Raw genomic sequence first — 12,213 nt, forward strand, 5'->3', positions numbered from 1 at the left:
ATTGTATATAGGGCCTAAATAAAAAGATTTTTCGTAATTATTTTGGTATTTATTTAAATATTTCTACGTAGAATGTGTTATTTATGCTATGTACATTGACTCACCATTACCATATTTTTTCTTACCATTTTGCATACTCTTTATTCCATATAAAAATAATCTCATGCAAGCTTCTTTTATTTTTGTTGTAACTCCATCCCAACAAAAAACCAAAAAAACTAGTTCTATTTATGTGTATATTTTTTCACTATTTTTTTTCCTTCCTACATCTATTCTCTATTACTCTCATAAATTAGACCATCAAAAATATTCATTTTTTTATGGTAGACTTATGATGAGAGAGATTTATTTTGACCCCTTTATATTTTTTCCACCTATATTATTTATATTTGACATGTACATATATTTTTAGACCCCTCAATATTTGATTTTCTTAGTTGTACTATTCACTTATATCATGATCTCAACAATATCTTCAATTATAGACCTACCAAATAAGGTCAAGGGTAGGTGGCATGCATACATGCACTATGGAGGGCCCACTCTTGGAGGTATTCAAAAGAATCATCCAAAGAAGGACCCCACAAGGACTTTGTGCAGTGGAAAAAAACAGTCGGTTTTGCTGAATTTTTAAAGTTCACTTGCTCTCCCAATTTGAAAAGGTGATACAAACAAAAGTTGTAGCTCGTGGGCTGAACTTTTGCCTCAAATTGTTTCATATTTTTTTGAGCTACGAGTTGTTAGCTATGATTTTATTAGTGGACCCCAGTTTTCCCATGCTATGCAGCCACACTCTCTCTTCCACTTTATCATTTTCCTCTTTCACACACACTTCTCCACTCATCATCCCCACCTCTCTCACCACTCCTCTCTGCACCCTACTCACCTTCTCCTCAACCTTGAAGAATAAGAGAAACCATGGTGAACTCATACCTCCCACACATAATTCCATTCCAAAATTGACCACCTAGTCTCATTTTTCCTCCTCCAATTTACCCATATCTATCAAAAAAACCACAAAATTCAGCCTCTTCTCTTAAAAGACAGCATCATGGTGGTTGATTACTCAGCTTCAATTACCTTGTCTCTCAAGGAAGGTCAAGAGTGGAGAAAAAATGTACCGTCAAAGCTAGTGGACCGTCAACAAGCGTCAAAATTGGCCCTACTCAAGACACTTGGAGCATCAACCTTGTAAGAAATCCACCTTTTCTTACCTCTTAAGAGTTTTTCTTCCTTATTTGTATCCTACATGGATACTCCCATTGTAAATATCCAATTCCATTTGTAAATTAATACTAACTCTACTAACACTACCCACTATGAAAAGTCCTATCACTTCCATTTCTCTCCTCTCTCTTTCCTCACCAACTTCTTGATAATTCCAAGAAAACGAAATTAGATAAATTGTTGAAAATCTAACCCAACCATGGTTAGAGGAGTAAACCTAGCCTTCAAAATTGCTATAAAAGGAGGGTGTAGCTAGCACAAAAGGGGGAGCCATAAGCAAGAGCACTATGCTATAGCTTGAGAAGCCAAGCTCAACCTCTCTAGAAGGAGCTCTTGAGTGGAAGCTCATTGTCTTATGCATGTGCATGTGTTGTAATAAGAGATTAGCAAGGGAACTCTATGCCATTGTAAGAGAGAGAGTGATCACTCAATTGAGAGTAGGAAATCTATCATTTCTCCTACTAGTGTAAGCCCAACATTTGCTGAATCAAGGAGGGTGGATTTGGACTAAGGTTGGATACTTTGTCTCTCTTCCCACGTGAAGTAATGGACAACAATGATGTGTAAGTGTCTTGGTGTTTTTTTTGTTAAGTTCTTGATAGCTTGTCTCTAGTGTTGTCATCAATTTAGCCATAAATCCCACATACTGTAAGAGGGCGACAGGGTGGAGAGGACTCCCCTGGCCTTAAGACAGTGAGTGGGGTGGCTTTTCTTGTGATGTGTTGTGGTGTAATTTACTCAAGCTATGTTGAACAAATACTAATATCACTTTGATTGGTCATGACAGATTTGTAAGAAGGTATTAGTGCAACAAACACCCCCTCCCCCTTCTCTCTCTTTCTTACATATATAATTGTGTTTGCTTGATCATTGCCGATACGTTTCAAAGCAGCCCGAGCACTATCTCTCTCTCTCTCTCTCTCTCCCTCTCTCTTGTTTTAGTGTGTGAGAGTGTTCCATTGGTGTTAGGGTTAGTGTAAATTCCTTGCTTGTTTGTGGGTTGCTCTAACGATTCTCCTCTTTTGCGTCCTAGTTCGCTCTTAAACTAGGTGGTGCCCCTTGTGTAGTTGGGATTTGGCTGTGGGTTTGTTGTTTTGGTTTGTGTTGTGTTGTGCCCCAGCCGCATTGAGCAGCACGGGAGCCTTGAAGGGTGTCTAGAGGTTGCTCTTCTTGTTGCCCGCCCCGGACCGCCTCAAATTGGTGCCCCCACGGAGGACGGCTTGTGTATTTTTGTGTAGAATCAACCTTTAGCATAGTCAAGTAGTTTGCATGAATCACGAAAATTTTTATGATCCCTTCATTCCCATTGCAAGGCAAAAGGTACACATAATTGTTAGTACTAAGTTGCAATTTCAACGTGTCATTCGTAGATTTTGAGGTCCTCTTAGGTTGGCCGAGATAAACGCTTCAGTAAATCCTTTTATTTTGCCTTTTATTAGGTACGACCTTAGTTTGGACGTCTATATTTTTGTTTTGTTTTAAGCATTAGGTCATGCATAGACCATGGATAATGGCCCAGGAATAGAGGTTTTCCCCTTCCATTTCACTCCACACATTAGAATAAACATTGCAATTAGTAGGAAAATCCATTTTCAACAACGTATGGTGTTCATGTTTGGTGCCCAAAGAGTAGGAGAAATTCTCGCATCACCAAACCCTGTCATCCTACCTCTTATTGATTATCATAGGTCGTTTGATGTGAATATCTTTATTTTGTTGTAGAATAGATTGCAAGCTAGAAAACATTATTGTGTAAATCTTTTTAAGAAAGAAAAACAAAAACGGGTGTCACTTTGAAATCAATTCAATGGAAAGCCAACGCCAAATGTCTGGGTATCCTCTTTTCTTTGGAGAGCCTGGAGAGGATGCAGAATTATTTTTAGCGAATTTCAAGATGTCTTGCCGTATCAAGAGGATAATAACTGATCAAGAACGTGTAGAAATGTTTGAGGTGGTCCTTAGGAAAGATGCTAGCACTTGGTTTGACTCTTTGCCTGAGGAAGTTAAGGAGAATTACACAGAGGTTTTGAATCGTTTCAAGAAATACTTCTTTGATCCCCAAAACACTCAAAAATTATGGCAAGACATTGTTTCTCATAAGCAAAAAGACTTAGATGACTACTACTTGTACAAGCAAGAGTTTCTACGTCTTTGGGCTCTACGGATACGAAAAGTTGCTAACCCTGGTGATGGTGCAGAATTTCTAAAGAAGGAGAGGTTCATAGCCGGACTCTTTCTTGACCTTAAGGTAAAAGTTGAGGCGGGTGCACCTGCTAACTTTGATGCAGCTGAAACTAGGGCTGCTGAGAAATATAGGAAACTCAAGTGCTTAAGGGGAGAGGTTCCAATAGAAGGTCTTAGACCCAAAGGTAAGTCACAAGCATTAACATCGAGGGAGCTTCCTGAGGTAACGGCGGAAGTAATTGAGAAGTTAAACGAATCTTTAAGCAGCCTGTCAATTTACCTTGCACAAGCTGTAGGTCCAAAGGGACAAGCAAAGAAGTCTGAAGAGCGAGATCCACGACCTAGGAGAGTCTTACAATGTTAAAATTGCGAAGAGTCTGGACATGGGATGTATAATTGTCCTTGGCCCCGTGGGGAGCCAGGGAGACCTAACTTGAATTACCCAGTGATGAATGCAGGTGAAGGAACTGGTCAACAACCAAGGCTTCTACAAACACCAAATGGACCAAGACCACCACCACAAGGGGTAGAAGGAGTTCCACCTTTGCCAGATCCAAATGTGCATGTGGTAGAGGTGGCAAACTCAAATGAGGTTGACATGGAAGCAAATGGCATTAAGCGTGGCCGAGGAAAAGGTAAAGAGAAAGAGGGTGTCCCATCAAGGAGTGACCATGGACAAGGCAAGAAGGCAAAGGAGACCAAGGAAGCTAAGAGGACTCGACGTCATATCAATCTCCAAGACTTCCCTCTTGGACATGGTATGGCTCCATACAACCTGTTGGAAGACATGCGAGGTAAGGGTCCTGATATCTCATGGCCTCAGTTTCTTGCATTATGCCCACAAGTTAGGAGGGATTTAACAAAGGCAGTTAGCACTAGGAGAAAGGTAAAAGAGAGTTTTCCTGTTGTAAAAATTGCACATGCTGAAATGAACGAGGATATTACACCTGTGCTAGATTGTTACATAAAAGGAAGATTGGTTAGGAAAGGTCTAGTGGATGGGGGTGCACAAATTTGCATCATGACAGAAGGGCTCATGCAAAGACTAGGCATGCACATCCATGAGACACCTGAAATCAAAGTGAAAATGGCAAACAATAGCAAGGCTAGGTGCGTAGGCATTTGTAAAAATGTTTTTGTGGAGGCCTTTGGCATTAAGAAGGCACTGGATTTCTATGTCATGTCTACCAAGGGAAATGGTTACCCATTTATCCTAGGAAGACCATGGCTAATGAAAATGCGAGCTTTACAGGATTGGGAGAGTGGAAAGCTAATTTGCAGGAATGACAATCACAAGAAGGTTGTCGTTGACATGAAGGAACAACGCCAAGAGGAGCTCCATGAAGAATCATCTCGAAGTGAGACGGAAGAAGATTGGACTGAAAACACTTCAGAAGAAGAAAGTAGCGGCACCATTACTGAAGAGGAGTCCTCCATTGAAGTCATGGGGGTAAGGTTTAAGCCAAACAACCAGGAGACCTCTTCTTGAGGTTTGGAAGAGGTAGGTTCCCAAGAGAACCAAAGGGTGGAAGATGAAGGAATGTTAGAAGGTATGTTGTCTACAACACTTACAAAGGATGAAAGAGAGGAGTTCAAATGTGTGCTAAGGAAATTTCCGAGGCTTTTTGCTAAAGACTACACCGATGTGCGTGGAGTAGATGTTGTTCAACACAAGATTGAGTTGAAGCCAGAGGCCACACCTAAGGCTCAAAAGCTACGAAGGCTAGGAGTCATTAAGGAGCAGGCTCTACTCAAGGAGGTAAGAAAGCTTCTAGCAGTAGGTTTCATTTATCCAGTGGAGAATTCAGAGTGGGTCTCTGCCGTTGTTGTCACTCCTAAGAAAAACGGCAAGTGGAGGGTGTGTGTGGATTATCGTCCACTTAATGAGGCAACAAAAAGAGATCACTTTCCCCTCCCATTTCAGGATGAGATACTAAATGAAGTAGCTGGTCATGAGAAGTACACTGTGTGTGATGGCTACTCGGGTTACTTTCAAATAGGTATCGCATTGGAGGATCAATTGGAAACAACCTTTATCACTCCTTGGGGTTGTTATGCTTTTAGAGTCATGCCATTTGGCCTGACAAATGCTCCTGCAACTTTCCAACGCTTCTTGAACATGGTGTTTCAAGCATTCTTTAGAAAGTCCATTAGGGTTTTTATTGATGATTTTTGCATTTATAGCTCAAAATCATTGCATCTACAAAGGGTAGAAGAAGGTTTAAAGAAGCTCTATGACATGGGAGGTCAACTCAACCCCGACAAGTGTCACATAGCTGAGGATGAAGTGATCTTGCTTGGTCACAAGGTTTCCTATAAAGGCATTGAGGTGGATCCTTCAAATTCAAAGGCTCTTATTGAGCTCCCCTCACCCAAGAATCTCAAAGAGGTCATATCATTCATTCAAAAAGTGAAGTATATGTCACGCTTTATTTACTTAGCTTCGGAGTTGCTTCATCCTTTGCAAAAGTTGACACAACAAGTAGAATTTGCATGGTCTGATGAGCTTGAAGAGTACTTTTGTAACATTAAAGTCATTTTGTCAGAGCTACCAACACTCATGCCTCCATGTTGGGAGTACACATTCTTTGTTAGCTCTAGTGTTGGGAAGGAAACAATTGGTGCAGTTTTATTACAACAAGATCCCCATAGTACAAGGATGCGACCCATCTACTTTTCTAGTAGGGTCATGAATGCTTTGGAGAGAGGCTACACGGAGGCAGAACTCATGATGCTTTCTCTCATGTTTGCGATAAGGAAGTTTAGATCCTACTTGCTCCCAAAACCTTTTGTAATTCTCACCGCAGAGAATTTGTTCCCTTGGGTGTCATCTCAAATGAATCTTAGTACTAGGATCTCAAAGTGGATTATGGAGTTGCAAGAGTTTCAATACTCTTTCAGGGTAGAAGATAGTGTGCGTGCACAATTGGCAGGGATTCTCACTTATAGGGTGCGTGAAAAGGAGATTAAGGTGCCTGAAGTAAAGACCCTACCATTACCACCACCAAAAAGTATTCCTAATGCTTTTACCTTGTTCTTTGATGGAGCTTTTCGTCGAGCCACAGGAAAAGCAGGGGGAGGGCTAGTGTTGCTCAACCCAAGTGGAGAGGTGGTCATGAAAGAGAAGTTCAATCTACCAAGTTCAGCTAGCAACAATGAAGCAGAATACGACACACTAATTCATGGTTTGAAGATGTGCATTGGCCAAGGGATACAACGCCTCATGGTAAAGGGAGATGCACTTCTCATTGTTAAACAGATTTTAGGCATTTGGGCATGCAAGAATGAAAGCTTACGGACAAAAGTTCATGCCATTCGTAGATTGTTTAATCAATTTGAAGAAGTGCAACTATATCATATTCCTAGGAAACAGAATGAAGATGCCGATTTACTTGCACAGCAAGTAGTTACATGTGTTGAGAAAGAAGTGCAGGTCATCATGGTGGCAGCAACTGTCAAGCAACCGAGATACCAGGGATTGGAGTCATTGACTCCCATTATTAGCTACATTTTGGAGGGCGAGTTTCCACAAGACTTCACGAAGGCTCAGAAGAGGAGACTCATGAAGAAGGCAAGCGCATATCTCTTCCCTGAAGGCTCCCTCTATCAAAGAGGGAGGGATCAAGTATGCAGAAGAGTACCAACTATTGAGGAAATTCCATCCATTCTAAAAGGTTTGCATGAAGAAGCATGTGGTGGTCATTTTGCCCAAGAATTAACGGTGAAGAAGATTTTGCTTGCGGGGTATGTTTGGCCAAGTCTGCATGTGGATGTCCAACATTGGTGTAAAAGTTGTCACAATTGTCAGGTAAATGGGAATAGAAGATTGGTTTATGGTCCAAGGTAAATCGTGCTTGCAAATGGACCCTTTGAAAAGTGGGGCATTGATGCTATGGGTCCTCTGCCTAGGACAAAAAATGGTAAACTCTACATTCTAGTGGCTGTAGACTATATGACTAGGTGGGTGGAAGCACAAAGTGTGGCAAAGGTAAATGAGAGGACAGTGAGCAAATTCGTCTACACTCACATTTGTTGTAGATTTGGCACACCTTTGGAGATTGTTTCTGATAATGGTCCAGGGTTTAGAAATGGATTGCTCACAGAAGTCTGTGAAGAACTTCACATTCTACATCGTCACAGTACACCCTACTATCCCCAATCAAATGGTTTGGTAGAAAAAGCTAATGGTGTCATTGCAGGCATCATTAGAAAGATGGTGAAAAACAAGACAAAGTTGTGGGATGACTTCTTGGATGGTGCCTTGTGGGCGTATCGACCACATATAGGGAAGCCACGGAGTTCACACCATTTCACTTGGTCTATGGTCAAGAGGCTTTACAGCCAATTGAGCTAAACATTCCAACAATGCGACTTCATGGAAAATCAGCACAAGATGATCAAGAAGCATGGATGGATCGACTTCTTACCTTAGCTGAGCTTGAGTGGAAAAGAGAAGCAGCATACGAGTGCTATAAGAGGAAAGCCACACAGACAAAGGAGAAGCTTGACAAAAAACTGAAGGACAAAGGCATCAATGAAGGAGATCGTGTGCTAAGGTATGACAATCGACTCGATAATCGTTTTGATGCCAAATTTGAAACAAGATGGCAGGGGCCATACATAGTCAAGAAGGCTTTCAATTCAAGTTACTATCAACTTATGGACTTGAATGGGAAAGAGCACTCCAGGAAGGTAAACGGCTATCGCTTGAAGCCTTACTTGAGTCGCCTTCTACCAAAGGATCTACCAGAGCAAAAGGCCACTGTCTCATGTAAGTATTGTTACATGAAGCATGAGTGTAACTCTAGCCAAAATTCTGAGGGGCCAAACAATAAAGATCTCGTCAAGGACTCTGAAGCACTCTCTTTGGAAAAGCTGCTCTATGATGGTACATGAATATACCATCATCCAGGGGGAGGGCTAATGATAGCCGTTTTTCGGCTCTTTGTAATTGCCACAGTGAGTTACCTCACCCTACCAAAATCACCCAAACACTGTGGCTATCTCTACCATTTCACTGTACATAGGCGTGCGTGAGTCACGGGACTTTTTCCATATCTTCTTAAAAAACCCTCAATTAGCTAGTCATTGGGCTAGTTGAGCCAAAAAAATAAAAAAATAAAAAATATAAGTATATTATGGCCCATTTGTGTGTAAATATTGCATTGTATATAGGGCCTAAATAAAAAGATTTTTCGTAATTATTTTGGTATTTATTTAAATATTTCTACGTAGAATGTGTTATTTATGCTATGTACATTGACTCACCATTACCATATTTTTTCTTACCATTTTGCATACTCTTTATTCCATATAAAAATAATCTCATGCAAGCTTCTCTTATTTTTGTTGTAACTCCATCCCAACAAAAAACCAAAAAAACTAGTTCTATTTATGTGTATATTTTTTCACTATTTTTTTCCTTCCTACATCTATTCTCTATTACTCTCATAAATTAGACCATCAAAAATATTCATTTTTTTATGGTAGACTTATGATGAGAGAGATTTATTTTGACCCCTTTATATTTTTTCCACCTATATTATTTATATTTGACATGTACATATATTTTTAGACCCCTCAATATTTGATTTTCTTAGTTGTACTATTCACTTATATCATGATCTCAACAATATCTTCAATTATAGACCTACCAAATAAGGTCAAGGGTAGGTGGCATGCATACATGCACTATGGAGGGCCCACTTTTGGAGGTATTCAAAAGAATCATCCAAAGAAGGACCCCACAAGGACTTTGTGCAGTGGAAAAAAACAGTCAGTTTTGCTGAATTTTTAAAGTTCACTTGCTCTCCCAATTTGAAAAGGTGATACAAACAAAAGTTGTAGCTCGTGGGCTGAACTTTTGCCTCAAATTGTTTCATATTTTTTTGAGCTACGAGTTGTTAGCTATGATTTTATTAGTGGACCCCAGTTTTCCCATGCTATGCAGCCACACTCTCTCTTCCACTTTATCATTTTCCTCTTTCACACACACTTCTCCACTCATCATCCCCACCTCTCTCACCACTCCTCTCTGCACCCTACTCACCTTCTCCTCAACCTTGAAGAATAAGAGAAACCATGGTGAACTCATACCTCCCACACATAATTCCATTCCAAAATTGACCACCTAGTCTCATTTTTCCTCCTCCAATTTACCCATATCTATCAAAAAAACCACAAAATTCAGCCTCTTCTCTTAAAAGACAGCATCATGGTGGTTGATTACTCAGCTTCAATTACCTTGTCTCTCAAGGAAGGTCAAGAGTGGAGAAAAAATGTACCGTCAAAGCTAGTGGACCGTCAACAAGCGTCAAAATTGGCCCTACTCAAGACACTTGGAGCATCAACCTTGTAAGAAATCCACCTTTTCTTACCTCTTAAGAGTTTTTCTTCCTTATTTGTATCCTACATGGATACTCCCATTGTAAATATCCAATTCCATTTGTAAATTAATACTAACTCTACTAACACTAACCCACTATGAAAAGTCCTATCACCTCCATTTCTCTCCTCTCTCTTTCCTCACCAACTTCTTGATAATTCCAAGAAAAAGAAATTAGATAAATTGTTGAAAATCTAACCCAACCATGGTTAGAGGAGTAAACCTAGCCTTCAAAATTGCTATAAAAGGAGGGTGTAGCTAGCACAAAAGGGGGAGCCATAAGCAAGAGCACTATGCTATAGCTTGAGAAGCCAAGCTCAACCTCTCTAGAAGGAGCTCTTGAGTGGAAGCTCATTGTCTTATGCATGTGCATGTGTTGTAATAGGAGATTAGCAAGGGAACTCTATGCCATTGTAAGAGAGAGAGTGATCACTCAATTGAGAGTAGGAAATCTATCATTTCTCCTACTAGTGTAAGCCCAACGTTTGCTGAATCAAGGAGGGTGGATTTGGACTAAGGTTGGATACTTTGTCTCTCTTCCCACGTGAAGTAATGGACAACAATGATGTGTAAGTGTCTTGGTGTTTTTTTTGTTAAGTTCTTGATAGCTTGTCTCTAGTGTTGTCATCAATTTAGCCATAAATCCCACATACTGTAAGAGGGCGACAGGGTGGAGAGGACTCGCTTGGCCTTAAGACAGTGAGTGGGGTGGCTTTTCTTGTGATGTGTTGTGGTGTAATTTACTCAAGCTATGTTGAACAAATACTAATATCACTTTGATTGGTCATGACAGATTTGTAAGAAGGTATTAGTGCAACAAACACCCCCTCCCCCTTCTCTCTCTTTCTTACATATATAATTGTGTTTGCTTGATCATTGCCGATACGTTTCAAAGCAGCCCGAGCACTATCTCTCTCTCTCTCTCTCTCTCTCGTGTTTTAGTGTGTGAGAGTGTTCCATTGGTGTTAGGGTTAGTGTAAATTCCTTGCTTGTTTGTGGGTTGCTCTAACGATTCTCCTCTTTTGCGTCCTAGTTCGCTCTTAAACTAGGTGGTGCCCCTTGTGTAGTTGGGATTTGGCTGTGGGTTTGTTGTTTTGGTTTGTGTTGTGTTGTGCCCCAACCCCATTGAGCAGCACGGGAGCCTTGAAGGGTGTCTAGAGGTTGCTCTTCTTGTTGCCCGCCGCGGACCGCCTCACTGCTGGTAGCAATTCATCTGGAAATTCTGGTGATAAGGGAAAAAAGAAGATGAGGGCAAAAAGAAGATGCGTTGCCATTATTGTAAAGCTGATGATCACTTGATCAAGCACTGTCCTAAGTTGAAGGCCAAAGAGGCAAAGAAGAAAGAGGGTGGCTCCACTGCAAATGCTGGTTCCAGTACAAATGCAGCCATTGTTGAGTCTTTTGTGAAAGGAGACTGTGATCCTGATGTTGGGCTTTTAGTGCAGAGTGCACTTACAATGTTGCTGTCCATGATGCATGTATGTCAGTTGCCGCAGATTCACATGTGTGGTATTTCGACATGAAACGCAAGCCGGATGATGAGATCGATCGCCATAAGGCTCGACTTGTTGCAAAGGCACAGCAAAAAGGCATAGATTATGAAGAGACTTTTGCTCCCACTTGTCGTATGACTACTGTGATTTTTCTATGTGCATTGGCAGATCATTTTGGTTGGGATGTATATCAATCAGACATTGTTACTACTTTCTTGAATGGTGACATATTTGAGGAAGTTTATGTAACCCAGCCTTGCAGTTTTGGCATGAAAGGACAAGAGGACAAAGTGTGCAGATGTAAGAAGGCTTTGTATGGGTTGAAGCAATCTCCTCGTGCTTGGTATGAGAAAGATGACACTCATTTGGTTAAACGATGCTTTCGTAATAGTCCATCAGAAAACACATTGTATGTAAAGCGTGAGGGTGATGTACTTCTGATAGTGGTTCTTTATGTAGATGATTTGTTGATCACTGGACCAAATGAGAGACATATTGATGAATTTAAGGCTGATTTGAATGCTACTTTCAAGATGAAAGATTTGGGGCTGATGCATCATTACTTGGGTATACAGTTTAAGCAGTATGATGGTAGTATTGCCTTGTGTGTCAGAAAATTACATAGAGACATTGCTTTGTAAATTTGGACTTGAGGATTGCAAACCTATTTCCACTCCCATGGAAACAAGTTTGAAATTGAGTCTTCATGACGCTGGATCCTGCTGATGTCACTCTTTACCAAACTGTTGTTGGACACCTCATTTATGTATGCAACGCAAGGCCGGATATTCAGTTTGCAGTCTCATAGGTCAGCAAATTTATGCATAGCCCAGGGTAAGCATTGGCAGGATGTCAAGAGAATTTTCCGCTACCTTAGTGGCACTTTACATCTTGGCTTGTTTTATCCCAAGGGGGGATCATTAC

Source organism: Adiantum capillus-veneris, chromosome 15 (assembly GCF_014529385.1).
Source record: "Adiantum capillus-veneris isolate H3 chromosome 15, ASM1452938v2, whole genome shotgun sequence".
Lineage (NCBI taxonomy): Eukaryota > Viridiplantae > Streptophyta > Polypodiopsida > Polypodiales > Pteridaceae > Adiantum > Adiantum capillus-veneris.